The 15478-nt window shown below is 44.5% G+C and overlaps 1 protein-coding gene across 3 annotated transcripts in view; it reads left to right on the top strand.

Annotated features, from left to right (window-relative positions):
• GOLM1 (golgi membrane protein 1) overlaps nt 1-15478 on the top strand; it is a 139786-nt gene that overhangs the window by 61528 nt on the left and 62780 nt on the right. The window contains exon 1 of one of the 3 annotated variants that reach the window (XM_032266335.1): nt 5853-6021. The exons of 1 other annotated variant lie outside the window; for it this stretch is intronic. The gene's annotated coding sequence lies outside the window, so the exon portion shown is untranslated. Of the gene's footprint in view, nt 1-5852; nt 6022-6451; nt 6619-15478 lie in introns of those variants that run through there. One more of the 3 variants, XM_032266334.1, reaches the window with a different exon arrangement.

Genomic DNA, 15478 nt, shown 5'->3' on the forward strand with positions numbered 1-15478 from the left:
AGATCGCGCCATTGCACTCCAGCCTGGGTAACATGAGTGAAACTCTGTCTCAAAAAAAAAAAAAAAAAAGAAAAAGAAAAAGAAGCTATAGTAGAAGAATCATTGAGCCAGGCAACCTTGTAAGTTTGTAAGTTTACAAGTATTCTTAATATTGCTGCATAGTTAAAATAAGCCATGAATCTCTCATTCCACAGTTATAAGCCTCAAGATCAAAAAGCTAACCTATTTCAGAAGCCTTTTAAAGGAGTTGAGGGAATATCCTGAGAACAAAAGGCACTCAAGCATTAGTAAAGTAGAAGAACCATTTTTCATACAACAACTTCATCTTGATGCAAAACACACACCTTTCCCATATACACTGGACCAGGGTATTACCTTATATTAGGTTAGTGTAAAAGTAATGGTAAAAGCCACAATTACTTTTGCACCAACCTTAAAAAAGTAATTGTGGCTTTTGCCATTACTTTTGCACCAATATAATATATACCAGAGCTCACATCTTCAAACTGGTCCCCATGTGACAGGATATCCTTCAGCGTGTCCTTTTCCTTCTCACCTGCTCAAGGAAACTGACAGGTATTGCACACGGCCCCGCCCCGCCCCTCTGGTTGGTTCCTCTGCAGTCCTTGGCATTTGGACCTGTCTCTAACGTGTACCCCACGCCAACAAGAGCAAATGGTGAAGGCAGCTCTGCATCAGTCAAAAGATGTTATAGGTCTCACAATGCACTACAGCACCTCTTTACTCAATGATGGAAGGTTTTTACAAATGAATATGTCCCTCAATTTCAAATCGCATTCAGGTTCAATGACACCATGCAGGTATAATCACACTGTTTTACAATCCCAATCAATACAGAAGACTAAACACAGTTAGTTGAATGCTTAAAATTACAAGAGCCATCTACTCTAGAATAAGGATGGATCAAAGTCCAGGAATTTCTACTTTCTTTTGTACTACAACAAGCTGAGCTTTCAAAGGTTTGGAATAATCAATAAAAAACCTTCTTCCAACATAGGATTTCCAGACAGCAAAAACGAACAACAGCAAAAACCAAACAGGATACCCAGTTAAATCTGAATTTCAGAAAAACAACAAGTAATTGTTTAGTATCTGTGCCATGGTACATTTGGGAAATAATTGTACTAAAACAATTATTTGTTGTTGATCTGAAGTTTATATTTAACTGGCAAACCTATCAGGTAACAAAAGGACTCTATTAGTCAGGATTCTTTTGCTTGCTTGTGACAGAAACTCATTTCATACTGTCCTAAGTAAACTGAAAAATCAACAGGCACGGTGGCTCACCCCTGCAATCCCAGCACTTTGGGAGGCCGAGGCCGGTGGATCATGAGGTCAGGAGTTCGAGAGCAGCCTGGCTAACATGGTGAAACCCTGTCTCTACTAAAGATACAAAAAATTAGCCGGGCATGGTGGTGCACACCTGTAATCCCAAATACTCAGAAGGCTGAGGCAGAGAGTCACTTGAACTCGGGAGGTGGAAGTTGCAGTGAGCCAAGATCACGCCATTGCACTCCAGCCTGGGTGACAAGGTGAGACTCCATATCCCCCATTTCAGAAAAAGAAAAAAGTTAATTAGCTGATAAAACTGGTAAGTCCAGGGATAGATCTAGCTTCACATATGGCTTGATCCAGAAGTTCAAATGACATTGTCAACACTGGGTATTTGTCTCTATCTTTCTCCACATCTAAGGCCCAGGTCTCTACGTGGTGGCCGTAAACAGTTCTAGGACTATATTTTCCCAACATGAGCTGCCTTTATGGGAAAAAAAGAACTTTTCTGTCTCAGTAGTTTCAGTGATTATCCTATAATGGAGTCTTACTGGACTAATTGGGTCATGTACCTCTCCCTGAACCAATTACTATAGCCTCTAGAATTGGACGTTGTATCAGTTTCTTACAGCTGCCTTAACAAATTACCCACCCTGGATGGCATAAAACAATAGAAATTTTATTCCCTCATAGTTCTGAAGGTGAGGCTGTGTTCCCGCCAAAGACTCTAGCACAGAAACTTTTCCAGCTTCCTGTGCACAGAGACATCCTTGGCTTGTGGCCCCATACCCCAGTCTTAGCCCTCTGTAGTCACATTGCCTCCTATTTTCTGTTTCAAAACTCCCATTTCCTTTCTTTTATAAGGACACTTACAGTTTATTTATAGCCTACCCAGATAATCCAGGATAAGCACCCCCTCTCTCCAACCTTAACTTAATTACATACTTTGCCATATAAGATAATATTGAAAGGTTCTGGGAATTAGAGCATGGATATATCTTTGGCGGGGGGGCAACTGTTCAGCTTACCATAGATATTTAGGATTGAGAAGTCAGTGAGAAATAGTTCTCCAAAAAAATGATGATGCTGGTACCTGAAAAAAGGAAATAATGGATGCTGGAAAGCAAATGCAGCAAGATATTTACAACAAGTACTTTTTAGTCTGTTCAATTCAATTAATTTCATGCAGTTTACCCTTGAATAATTTAAGGGGTTAGGGACACCCCCATCTCTGCACAGTTGGAAATCTGCATTTGACTGACTCCCCAAAAACTTAACTACTGATAGCCTACTGTTTACTGATAGCCTTACTGATAAACAGTTGATTAACACATATTTTGCATGTTATATGTATTATATACTGTTTTTTACAACAAAGAAAGCTAGAGAAAAGGCAGAATTTAAGAGCAATGAACTAGGATATCTAGCAGAAGAAATATCTAAGCAGCAAAGCATTCAAGGTGCTGCATGGGTTCTTTCGGCTGCTTACAGTAAAATTAGAGATAAATGATTAAAAGGCTTTTTTTTTTTTTTTTTTTTTTTTTAGAGAGACGGGGTTTCACCAAGTTGGCCAGGACGGTCTCAATCTCTTGACCTCATGATCCCCCCACTTTGGCCTCCCAAAATGCTGGGATTACAGGCTTGAGCTACTGCGCTCGGCCTAAAAGATGAAATTTATAATCAAAAAGGAAGCAGAAAGTAAAAATTTAAAAAATTTTCAGCCTGGCCAAGAGTGCAAAGCCATATTTGGGAGAGTCTTGTGAGAATGTAAGGTCCTTGTAGGGATGTGGTCTGGTAAACCCCTTGCTAATGAGATTACCGTGGATAGAAGGGAGCCAGCTGCTACTCATCAAGACAAGAAAGACCCCAATGGCACTTCAGAGATTTTTTTATGTTGTCCCTTCCATCACAGGCCCAGAGCAGGACCTTGAAGGCAAGGTTTCCAGAGAGGTGGCCACAGGGCCTCAGCATTTGCTACTAGGCACTGCTTCAAGTATCTGCTCCTGCATTCCAGCACAGCCCTCCACAGCTGCTGCAGCTGTGTAGCTCAAGTGAGCCCAGGTGTTGCTTGGGCTGCTGTTCCATAGCGTGCAAGTGGTGGGCCTTGGCAGCATCCATGTGGAACCAATTCTGAAGGTGCACAGAGTTCACAAGCTGTGGGGCTATGGCAGCCTCCACCTAGATTCCAAAGAATGTATTGGACAGCCTGGAAACCCAGGCAGAAACTTGCCGCAGGGGCAGAGCTGCCACAGAGAGTCTCCACCAGGGCAATGCCTAGTGAGCCATGAGAGCAAAGCCAGGGCAGGGAACCACCACTAGGACAATGCCCAATGGAGCTGTGGGGTTGGGGCTGTCCCAGAGCCCCCTGAACTGTAGAGCTACCAATGTGCAACACAGGTTGGAAGAGCTTCAGGCATGAAGACTACAAACCATGAGGCTGTGACATGTCTGCGCCCAGCAAAGTCATACAGAGGGGGGTAGCCCAAGACCTTGGGGGCCCAACCCCCACCCCAGTATGTTTAGAAGGTGATACATAGTCAAGAAAGACTATTCTGGGACTTTGGGATTTAATGTTTTCCCCGTTGGGTTTTGGACTTACTTGGGACCAGTTACCCATCTTTTCTTACCTATTTTTCTCTTTTGGAATGTGAATGCCTATATTGTGCCTGTGCTGCCATTGTATTTTGGAAGTAAATAATTGTCTTCATTTCACAGGCTCATTGCTGGAAGAAATTTGTCTTAGGATGAATTGTGCCTTGTGTCTTGCCCATATCTGATTTAGATGAGACTCTGGACTTTCCAGTTGGTCCTGGAATGAGTGAAGACTTTAGGGCTGCCAGGAGCAGTGTCTCACGCCTATAATCCGAGCACTCTGGGAGGCTGAGGCGGGTGGATTGCTTGAGCCCAGGAGTTTGAGACCAGCCTGAGCCACATGTCAAAACCTCATCTCTACAAAAATTACAAAAAAATTAGCTGGGTATGATGGTATGCACCTGTAGTCCTAGTTGCTCAGAAGGCTAAGATGGGAGAATCACCTGAGCTCAGAAGGTTGAGGCTATAGTGAGCCGTTCCACTGCACTCCAACCTGAGAGACAGAGAAAAAAAATAACCTTGCCAGAAAAAAAAAAAAAAAAAAAAAAAGGCTTTAGGGCTATTGGGATGGAATAAATGTATTTTCCATATGAGAAGGATATGAACTGGGGTGGGAGAGCGTAGAAGCAGAATGCTGTGGTTTGAATGGCCCTTGCAGGATGCCAGTGCCTTGATATTAGATGTCTCAGCCTTCAGAACTATGAGAAAAAAATTTCTTTTATTTATAAATTATCCAGTCTGTGGAATTCTGTTACAGCAATACAAAATGGACTAAGGCATGAGGGGAAGGACGATTAATAGGAAAAACATGGATGCTTCCTTCCACCAACCACTGTAGCCCCTTGCACATGGTTTAATCAAAACCCAACCAATTGAATTTTTAGGGTCAGCAACTGATTCAGTTTTTTAAAGGTAAATTGTATGTAGACATACATAGAAATGCATTTTTAAAAATTTTCAACTTTTGTCATAAAGAACTAATTCATCTTCAATTAAAATATAGCTCATTCAGCAAGCTGCCTTAGAACCTAGACATATGGACCTGTTCCATAAAGTGTTTAAGAATCTCTGAGTCACTAATTACTTGCTGACAAATGAAAGACTAATAAAGACCCTCCTTAGAGGCAAATGATATAGAAGTTATGGTCCACCAGTCTAAGAACGCAAACTATCCCAGGAAAGCTAAAATGGGCAATAAAGGGAATTTCCTGTACCTGTCTCTTATTATGGTTATTTAAGCTCACTAGATGATCAGAGCAAAGTGATGCAAGTCAAGTCTGCAAAACCAGGGCTGACACAGCCTCAGCTTCTGAGTGCTTGGTCTGACTCTGCAACAGTTTAACAATTGCAGGTAACAAAAGTGTCATTTTGGAAAATAGAGAACATTCCTCTAAAGGAGTCATGTATTGTCAGTTCCTAACTTAGCTAAGAGATTTTGGCTCATAAAGATACGTTTCCTGCAGTTAAGGCGCTCCATGCTCAGGTGGCAGTAAGGTATCTTGATCACCTTTTTCAAGGCCACTCTTTGTTCTGGTTAAAACCAATTTCAACTGTGAGCATTCCTTTAGGAGTTCATGTATTTACTTGTTTATTTTTTATTGTCGGGATTTGGGAGAGGTGCAGAGGAAGGAGTTTCCTTTCCCAGACACCAGAGCTAAGAAGACGTGATTCTAGAAAAGCTGTTCTCAATCTTGGCTGTATACTGTATTATCTGGAAAGCTCAAAACAAACAAAAAATATGCAGTTTGAACTCTGGAGGTGGGACCCTGGTATCTAAATGCTCTAAAAGCTCCCCAAATAACTCGAATGTATGGCAGGTGTTGCCAGAGTTAAGAACCATTGCTTTAGAATTTTCTAGCATGGTTTCCCTGTAGGTCATTAGTTTTGCGGCATCCTTTCCGGGAGGTTCGGCCTCACAGTGCTTCTCAAACATCAGTGCGCCCGAGCGTCACCTGAGGCGCTGTTTCAAATGCAGCTGCCCAGGCTGGCAGATCACACCCGAAGGCTTCCAGGAATCTTCCCTTTTTCGGTTGGAAGCAGTGGAAGGGTCACAGGCCAAACGCTAAGGCCTGAGCAGGGACAACGGAGGCAAGATGGTCAACTGGGAATGCCTCGAGGGAGAAAAAAGACAATTTTGTGAGTATAGAGCCCCTAAAAGCCTGTTTTCTGTTGGCTTCCCCCTCCTCTGGGCAGTTTTGACCCAGACGACTTTATAAAGAAGGTGACGTGAGTGTGCCCAGGGTTGTGGCGCTGGGTGTGGGCTGTTCGGGAACATTCCCTCGGGGCGGAACGTGGGACCGGCGTTACCCCGCAGGTACCCTTTCCCCACCGCCGCTTCCCCGCTCCGCTGCTCAGGCGCCAGCTCCCGCGTCGGAAGGGTCGCCGGGGTGGCCCGGGAAGGGGCAGCGCCCGGCGGCGGGAAGGGGGCGCACGCTGGCGTTCCTGCTCTCGCCGAGGGGCGGCCGCTAACCGAACGCGCGCACCGCGGAGCCGGGAGTTCGCGCGGCCCCGGTCTCGCCTCTCCGCGCTCGCGGCGCCGCCTCCTCCCTTCGCGCCGCCGGCGCTGCCCAGGGGCGGGGCCTCACCGCTGCGGAGGCCGGGGACGCGGCGGCGGTGGGCGCCGGTAGCGCGGCGCGGAGCCTGCCAGCGGCGGAGGCGGCGGCGGGAGAGCGGCCCGGGCGGCCTCGTAGCGGAGCCCCGCATCGCCCAGAGCGGCCGGAGCCGCGGAAAGAGGTGAGTGGGCGGCGCGCGGCCCGAACGGCGGTCCCTTCCTTCCTCCCTCTGCCCCGGGCCCGTGCCCCGCGCCCCGAGACCTCGCGTCGGTCCCTGGACCCTCCCCGCTGCTTGCGCCATGGCTGCCGCCTTCGCTGGCTGCGCTCGGGGCTGGCTCCGCACCTTCCCGTACCGAGCAGCCCGCGGCCGCCAGGGCCCCTCGGCTCGCTCCCCAAGGCCGGGCGCGCGCCCCCCGGCCCTGCGATGAGGGGCTTCGCGAGGATCTGTGCCCTGCAGTCTCAGGCGATGCGGGTCCTTTCTTTTTGTTGTGAGATTTGTCACGCGCGTCGGCACCCAAAGTCAAAAGCGTGCGCCCCCAAAGTCGTACTAGTTCCAGTTCTGCGGCGTGATTTGCACGAGGCGCGGAGGGTTAGCCGAGCCGCGAGCCTCTCCGCTCCCGCCGCCTCTTCCTCCCCTGCAGCCCCAGGCGCACTCCGGCCGCCGCGGGGTCTAAGTTGCCGCGGGGCCTCCTGGCTGGTGACCCCGGAGCTTGGTGTCACGTTCTCCCGCTGCGCGGCCAGAGCGCGGCTGCAGCCGGTTCTCGCGGATGCTCGGGGTTTTCCCGCATACCTGCGTTTCCACCTTTGCCAGCGTGGAGGTTCCACACAACTTTGCCCTGCTGTAAAAATCACATCCTATTTAATATTTTGTTTGCCTTCATTCAATATTTAATATTTTGTTTGCCTGTTTAATATTTTTAATGATTTGTTGTTAGGAAGCAAAATTGGAAGAATGTCAATTTTGATGAGTATTTTTTTAGCAGAATTTAAAAATTCTTATGTTTGAAATACGATAATGATGCTGGACAATTTCAGATGTCCCATAGCCAGATATGCAAAACTAAACTTGTGTGACTTCCACGGCTTTGAGGTTTCCTGTGTCTGATTTGGGGTCCCTAGGCCCTACATTATGCAAATTATTGAGGAACATTTCTAGGCCTGCATTAGTGAGGTGTACAATCACCTGATGAAGTATTTAGCAGTGCTTGATTGGCTTTGTTTAGCTCTGGCCATCAGATTGGCTCAATTCTCACAGTTTTAGTATTTCTGAATTTTGGAGGGCACGGGCCAATCTCTAGTCGGTTTTTGTGGGTCTCCAAAGGCATCCCGGCTTCTTTCAGTTGTGTTATAAAAGATGAAGCTAAGCTCATGCTATTGGAAAGAATACTTTTACTTTCTTTCCAAATAGAAACTAGCAACTTGCTAAGACTTACTGTTCTTAGGCCAGACACTCAATTCTTAAGGTGTCTGTGGACAAAAAGAAATTGAATTCTTAGGATGTTTTAAAGAGGTTAGCTTTTAAGACATATTTTGCTCTCCTGTGGAGAGGTTATCCAATTTTCACTTTTTTTAAAAGTTTGTTTTACACAAAAATGAAAGAAATAAGAGGAAAGGAGTGCTGAGAGTAGAGCCAGGAGATTGTGGTGATTTGGCTATTAGGCGCTAAGGATACCATCTGCTTCCTAATTGCTGGTTTAGGTCCAGTTATTGATGGGAAATGAAAATATTTTGCATTGACATTCCACTCACTTTTGCTGCTGCTGCTGCTGTTGAAGGTTGGACAGAAACAGCAGTTAGGCCTGGGGCTACCTGGGTTTATATATTTGGCCACCTTCCCCAGGAGGGAGGGAACTGTTAACCTTATCCTGTGCAAGTGCGAGCTGGATGTCTGCATTGGAACTACAAAGGGCGGAACCTGGGGAAAATGTCTCTGTGTGGACCAGTGGGGAGGGTGGAGCATCACTTTAGGCAGGTGCGCTGAGCAGGAGACAGGTGTCAGTTGATGGGCACTGTTGGTGCAAGGGAGCTTGAGGTCCAGCCCTTTTTCTCAAAGGACCTGGAGTGGCCACTGTGGGGGGCAGGGAGGAGGTGTTCTGTGCCTTTGGCTTAAATTCTGCAGCATTATTACTGTTTTTTCTTTTAAAAAAAAAAAAAAAAAAAAGTTGCCCCATGAAAAAAGATACATTTCTTTTTTTTTTTTTTTTTTTGAGACGGAGTTTCGCTCTTGTTACCCAGGCTGGAGTGCAATGGCGCGATCTCGGCTCACCGCAACCTCCGCCTCCTGGGTTCAAGCAATTCTCCTGCCTCAGCCTCCTGAGTAGCTGGGATTACAGGCACGTGCCACCATGCCCAGCTAATTTTTTGTACTTTTAGTAGAGACGGGGTTTCACCATGTTGACCAGGATGATCTCGATCTCTTGACCTCGTGATCCACCCGCCTCGGCCTCCCAAAGTGCTGGGATTACAGGCTTGAGCCACCGCGCCCGGCCCCGATACATTTCTTTTTCAGTGACCTAATGTGAGAAATAACCTCTGTAATTGGGATTTTCTTTAAAGTACTTCTATTTTTGTAAAACAAAACAAGTTTTTAAACATTTGTAAAAAAAAAAAAAAAAAAAAGTAGAAGGAATGGTCCTACTATACTTTTGCTCTCACCTTAGAAAAAGGTGAATATTTCACTTGCTCCCCAAAAACTGTTCTTAAAGATCATGGTTTTCTGGACTCTTCAAGTTATTGATGAAGTTATATTAAAAGGGAGACTTGTCCCCAAATTTACGAAGCATTTCTTAAATCTCCAGAGTTTCCTTTCCTTCACATAGATATTTCTCACACTTTCAGGGAAAAAAGTCCATGCCTTCTCAGATTTTAACATTTTGATCTTACTTTCCTTTAAAACCTTTAAGCGTTTTATTAATGGGAGTCCCCCTTGCTAAGATTTTGAAGATTAATTAGTGCCTGACAGAAAAAAATACATATATAAATACTGTATGATTATAGTTGTTGATATTGTAATTTGCTATTGTTTCTCAACTTTTCTTGATGTTTCTCATTAGTAATAACTTTTTTAAACACTATTCTGTATGTGCATTTGTTGCTTATTTATAAATTACATGTATTTGTTGTTATATTGTATCTCAAGGCCCAATATACACATAGGGCTGGGTTCATTGTTAACATTAGAGGTGGAAACCCTGTTTTAAATACTTTCTCTTAACTTTAAGTATTTTGGGCCTGTGTCTTGTCAGATCTGATTACATCACAATAGTTTCTACTTCATGATGTATGTCATGCAAGGCTTTCTCAGTACAGAGTTTTGCCAGCCATGGCCTTATGCTCTCCTGTGTTTGCATTTATTAGTAAACAGATCTCTGATTGGGTAGGTCAGGGGTGGGCCACAAAATTTGCATTTCTGATGCATTCCAAGGTGTTGCTGATGCTGCTAATATGGGGACCACACTTTAAGAAACATTGAACTACAGCAGGAATTGGCAACCTGTTTCTGAAAAGGGCCAGATACTGTTGTAGGTGTTGCAGACTCTATGGCCTCTGTCATAACTACTCAGCTCTGCTGTTACAGCCCAGTCCCACAGAAAAAATGTAAATGAATGGGCATGGTTGTGTTCCAGTAAAACTTTATGGATACCCAAGTTTTAGTTTCATGTAATTTTCATGTGTCATGAGATATTCTTTTATTTCCAAACCAAAAAAAAACCCTATCTATTGAGCAATTATGTGGTGTGTGCTGTATTGCCATTGTAACTTTTAATCCTAACAACAAAAGGTTTTACAAATGTAAAGTCTTGTATGACCGCATCCTAGAACTTGGGGATAATAGTAAGCCTACTTTATTGGACTTTTACAAGGATTGAATAAGATACAGAGGGATTGTACAACTCACCAAAATTTATGCAAATAATAAAGCTAGGATTGAAAATCCATTTGGCCTGCCCCAGTCAATGCTCTTTTCCTAAGCCACACTGCCTCAGCAGTACTGCTAAGAAAACACTCAACATATAGCTGAACTGACATCTAATATTACTTCATGGTATCTCTAAGGACCACTGAACCAGGAGTCCCCTGCCAGGTCAGTCTCCATCCCTCTATCAGTAGGTCTGTGTGGGGCTTGGGGAACACTGCAAGTTTCAGCTGGTTCTCAGTTCTCCTTGGTTTTCAGCCCTGCTGGGCTCTTTTGGGTCTTCTCCGTGCACTCATTATCTTCAAGCCAGCCAGGAATATGTGGAGAATTGATCTCAGCCCTTTGTAGTTGTAGCACTCTCTCATGAAATACTATTATTTTAAGTTTTTTCAACCATCGAAAATGTAAAAACTGGCTGGGTGCGGTGGCTCACTCCTGTAATCCCAGCACTGTGGGAGGCTGAAGTGGGTGGATCACTTGAAGTCAACAGTTTGAGACCACCCTGGCCAACATGGTGAAACCCCATCTCTTCTTAAAAAAAAAAAAAAAAAAGAAAGAAAAAGAAAGAAAATACAAAAATTAGTTGGGCATGATGACATGCATCTATAATCCCAGCGACCTGGGAGGTTGAGGCATGTGAATCGCCTGAACCCAGGAGGCAGAGGTTACAGTGAGCTGAGATTGCGCAACTGCACTCCAGCCTGGGTGACAGAGCGAGACTTTGTCTCAAAAAAAAAAAAAAAAAAAATTTTAAGAACTATTTGGCTGGGCACGGTGGCTCACGCCTATAATCCCAGCACTTTGGAAGGCCGAGGCAGGTGGATTACGAGGTCAAGAGATCGAGACCGTCCTGGTCAACATGGTGAAACCCTGTCTCTACTAAAAATACAAAATTTAGCTGGGCATGGTGGCGCACGCCTGTAGTCCCAGCTACTCTGGAGGCTGAGGCGGGAGAATTGCTTGAACCTGAGAGGCGGAGGTTGCAGTGAGCTGAGATTATGCCATTGTACTCCAGCCTGGGTAACAAGAGCAAAACTCCGTCTCAAAAAAAAAACCAAAAACCCTATTTTTAATTTGTGGGCAGTGTACAAAAAATAGATGGCTGGCAGGATTGGGCTCTTGGGCTGAGTTTGTGACTTCTGAATTCAAGGAAAAATTGAGCTCCTACCAAGATGTATTCTTTTTTAAAAATTTATTTTTTGTAGAGACAGGGTCTCCTATATTGCCCAGTCTGGCCTGGGCTTAAGTGATCCTCCTGCCTCAGCCTCCCAAAGTGCTGGGATTGCAGATGTGAGCCCCCATGTTGGCCCCATGATATATTCTTGATGGTAGTTGGCCTTTCTTCAGAAAATTTCAAAACAGGAAGAATTTGGTTCCCTTGTTCATTTTCATTCGTCTACCTCGCTTTTTGGTGTTTCTACCACCTAACACTATACATTCATTTTAAAAGTTTTAGTCTTTGGATACTGTCGGCTTCCAGCATTGGGGAAAAGATGGTGTTCATTTTGGGGAAGTGAGAGGAAGAGATTCTGTATTTCCTGGTAAGTTTTTAAAGCAATTTAAGCAGAACACAGTGACCTTAGTCGTGTAATCCCAATAGGTTAGGCAGAGTTGACAAACTTTTTCTAAACAGTCAGATGGTAAATGTTTAGTCCTCATAAGACCCTATGGGCAGGGTTAGTCTGTGGGTAGGTCTCTGTCTCAGCTCTTAAGTTCTACTTTGTAACCAGAAAGCAGCTGTAAGCATTATTTATGGCTGTGTACTGTAAAACTTAAAAAAAAAAAAAAAAAAAAAAAACAGGCCCAGATATAGCCTGTGGGCTCAAGTTTGCTCACCCCTGGGTTAGAGACATTCTCGGAACAGCGTAGAATGTTTCCAAGCCATCAGAAAACTTGGTGACTGATTTCTTCCCGGACTCCAGGGCTGTGCCGGTGTGCGCCCAGGTGTGCTTCCTCATTGCAGTGACTTCCTGCTGAGCCGCTCTGCGTGGACTTTCAGGCAGGGCCGTTCCTCTGAGAAGGAGTAGAGGTGTGGCTCCACCACTGTTTGGAGAACCCCAGTTTCTACACTGTTTGATGTCGGTCAAACATGCCAATTTGATCTGATTGCTCCTATATATTTACTTTTCTGATTAAAAGCCCTGTGTAAAAATAAGGAAATACTAAAAATGGTAATATTTAACTAGGCAGGTCAAGGGTCTCGTAAATTTGGCATGTTGTCCATTTTCATATGCCTTTTCTTTCTTTTTAAAAAAGTAGTTAGAAGTTTTTGTGAAATTACATTTTGTCTTACAAGCAAATAATAATTTTAACCAATAGGTTGAAATTTTAAATTAAACCAGTAGGTAAGAATATTGCAGTTTTTTCTTTTCTGATTTATCAAGTGATTTATTTTTTTTGACAGAGTCTTACTGTCACCCAGGCTGGAATGCAGTGGCATGATCTCAGCTCACTGCAACCTCCATCTTTTGGGTTCAAGCAATTCTCATGCCTTAGCTTCCCAAGTAGCTGAGATTACAGGTATGTGCCACCACACCCAACTAATTTTTGGGTGTTTTTTTTTTTTTTTTTTTTTGATGGTGTCTTGTTCTGTCACCCAGGCTGGAGTGCAGTGGTGCAATCTCAGCTGATTGTAACCTCTGCCTCCCAAGTTCAAGCAATTCTCTTGCCTCAGCCTCTTGAGTAGCTGGGATTATAGGTGCATGCCAGCACACCTGGCTAATTTTTATATTTTTAGTAGAGACAGGGTTTTGACATGTTGGCCAGGCTGGTCTTGAACTCCTGACCTCAGGTGATCCGCCTGCCTTGGCCTTCCAAAGTTCTGGGATTACAGGCGTGAACCACTGTACACACCCAGCCTATCAAGTGATTTTTAATGCAAAAGCACACAACTTGTTTTCATTTCAGGGAAGCCCGAAGTCTCACAGAGTTTAGCTGATTAAAGTTAATCATTTTCAGTATGTCGGACGCTTATAATCAAGTATGAGACAGAAATATTCTGAAGCTTAAATGAAAATGAATATTAAATTAATACGTTTGTTGGATGCAGTATATCACCCACTTCCATCTTATCCCCGATCCACATAAATTCTAAGGTGGGAGAAGGTAGAGTGTCTGATGTGCTTGACTACTGTAAACTCTGCCTCTGAGTTCCTGCCCCCGGCCTTCGTCAATCTTGATAGTTTCTCGCCAGTATCTGTCCCTCGTCATTCAGCAGCAAGGGTTTCTACAGTCCTGGAAGCCAGTGAGGAAGTGCCTTGCAGGCCTGAAGGCTCATTGTGTTACCTCCCTTCCTTGTGTCACTGCCTGCATGGGCAGCCCTGCTCCCATTGGGGGCCCAGGGCTCTCCTAAGAGTGCTGTCTAGACAGCTGCTCACCTTCCTGACTAGCCAAGCACTGGGTCACAGTGAGGGGCTTCCAGAACTGTATGACTTCCAGGACTGTTTGGGGTTTGGCTTCCTTAAACCTTTTTCATAATATGGTCCTGGTCTGGGACGTCCGCTACTGAAGTGGCATCCGTAGGTCAGCCCCAGGTAATGGCAGTTACCGCTGTTTTAGTTGGTGGCAGAGTCAGGAGGAAGAAAGAGGAGGGCTGGTTACTATCAAGTAGAATGGTTATGAAAGGAAAACATGCATCACTGTTTCCCCATAAAATGGAAAAAAAAATTGAATCTAGACATGATCTGTAATTCATCTTTCCATCCCTAATAATTATCAACATTTATTCAACAATTACCATATGCCAAATGTAGCTCTAAGCACTTCTCACTTAACTCTTTGAATCCTCATAAAAAGCTTGTGAGGAAGACCGTGAGGCATAGGCAGGTGCTATGTCTCCTGAGTCGTGGAGCCAGGGTTAGACATGGCTGTGGGGTTCCAGTCAGTGCTCTTAACACCACCCTGAGCTGCCTAATGTGAATGTAGCACCTGACGTGGTAGCTGCTCAATAAATTTTTTATTAGCTGTCTAAAGGAAAGAGAATATTAAATGATTATCTGTACACCCCTTGAAGTGAGAATCGAGTTTACTTTCTGCTTTCAAACTTAGAGTTTACCCCACCTACTGACTTAATATCTGCTGGAATAACAAGCTCTTGCAAGGGTCATACCTAAAAGTATTTTGTAAGCTAGGCGTGGCAATGTGTGCCTATGGTCCCAGCTTCTCGGAGACTGAGGTGTGAGGATTGCTCGGTCCCAGGAGTTCAAGGCTGCAGTGAGCCATGATTGTACCACTGCACTCCTACCTGGGTGATAAAGCAAGATTCCACCTCTTTAGAAAAAAGTGTGTCATTAGAGAATTTAGTACATAACAAAGATAGTTGTTCAAAGCAGTGGGTAAAAATAGATTATTCAGTAAAGGGCACTGGAAGAACTGGCTTGCCACTACAGGGGAAAAAAACCTGCATTCTTTGTATTTTCTTACTTCTGCATTCTTTGTATTTCCTTTTTTTTTTTTCTTTTTGTTTTTTGTATTTCCTTACTCCTTACATCAAAAAGGAATTTTAAATGGATGAACAATTTAAATGTGAATATGAAACTGTATCTTAGAAACAAATGTGGGTGTGTTTATAAACTTACAGTAGGAAATGCCCTTCTAAATATAACAACAATTGAGAAGTAATAAAAGACTGGCAAGATTAGGTTGTTTAAAACAACAACAGAATGTCTGGCAAGATGGTCGAATAGGAACAGCTTTGGCCTGCAGCTCCCAGTGAGATCAACAGAGTAGACGGGTGATTTCTGCATTTCCAACTGAGGTATCTGGCTTATCTCATTGGGACGGGTTAGACAGTGGGTGCAGCCCACGCGCGGAAGGTGAGCAGAAGCAGGGTGGGGCGTCACCTCACCTGGGAAGCGCAAGAGGTAGGGGACCGCCCTCCCCTAGGGAAGGGAAGCTGTGAGGGACCATGCCATGAGGGATGGCACATTCTGGCCTGCATACTACACTTTTTCCACGTTTTTCGCAACCCACAGACTGAGATTCCCCCAGGTGCTTCTGCCACCAGGGCCCTGGATTGCAAGCACAAAACTGGGAGGCCATTTGGGTAGACACTGAGCTTAGCTGCAGGAGTTTTTTTTTTCCATACCATCGTGCCTGGAATACCAGCGAGGCAGAACTGTTCACA

Source organism: Sapajus apella, unplaced genomic scaffold (assembly GCF_009761245.1).
Source record: "Sapajus apella isolate SASKATOON/1434 unplaced genomic scaffold, GSC_monkey_1.0 scaffold157, whole genome shotgun sequence".
Classification (NCBI taxonomy): Eukaryota; Metazoa; Chordata; class Mammalia; order Primates; family Cebidae; genus Sapajus; species Sapajus apella.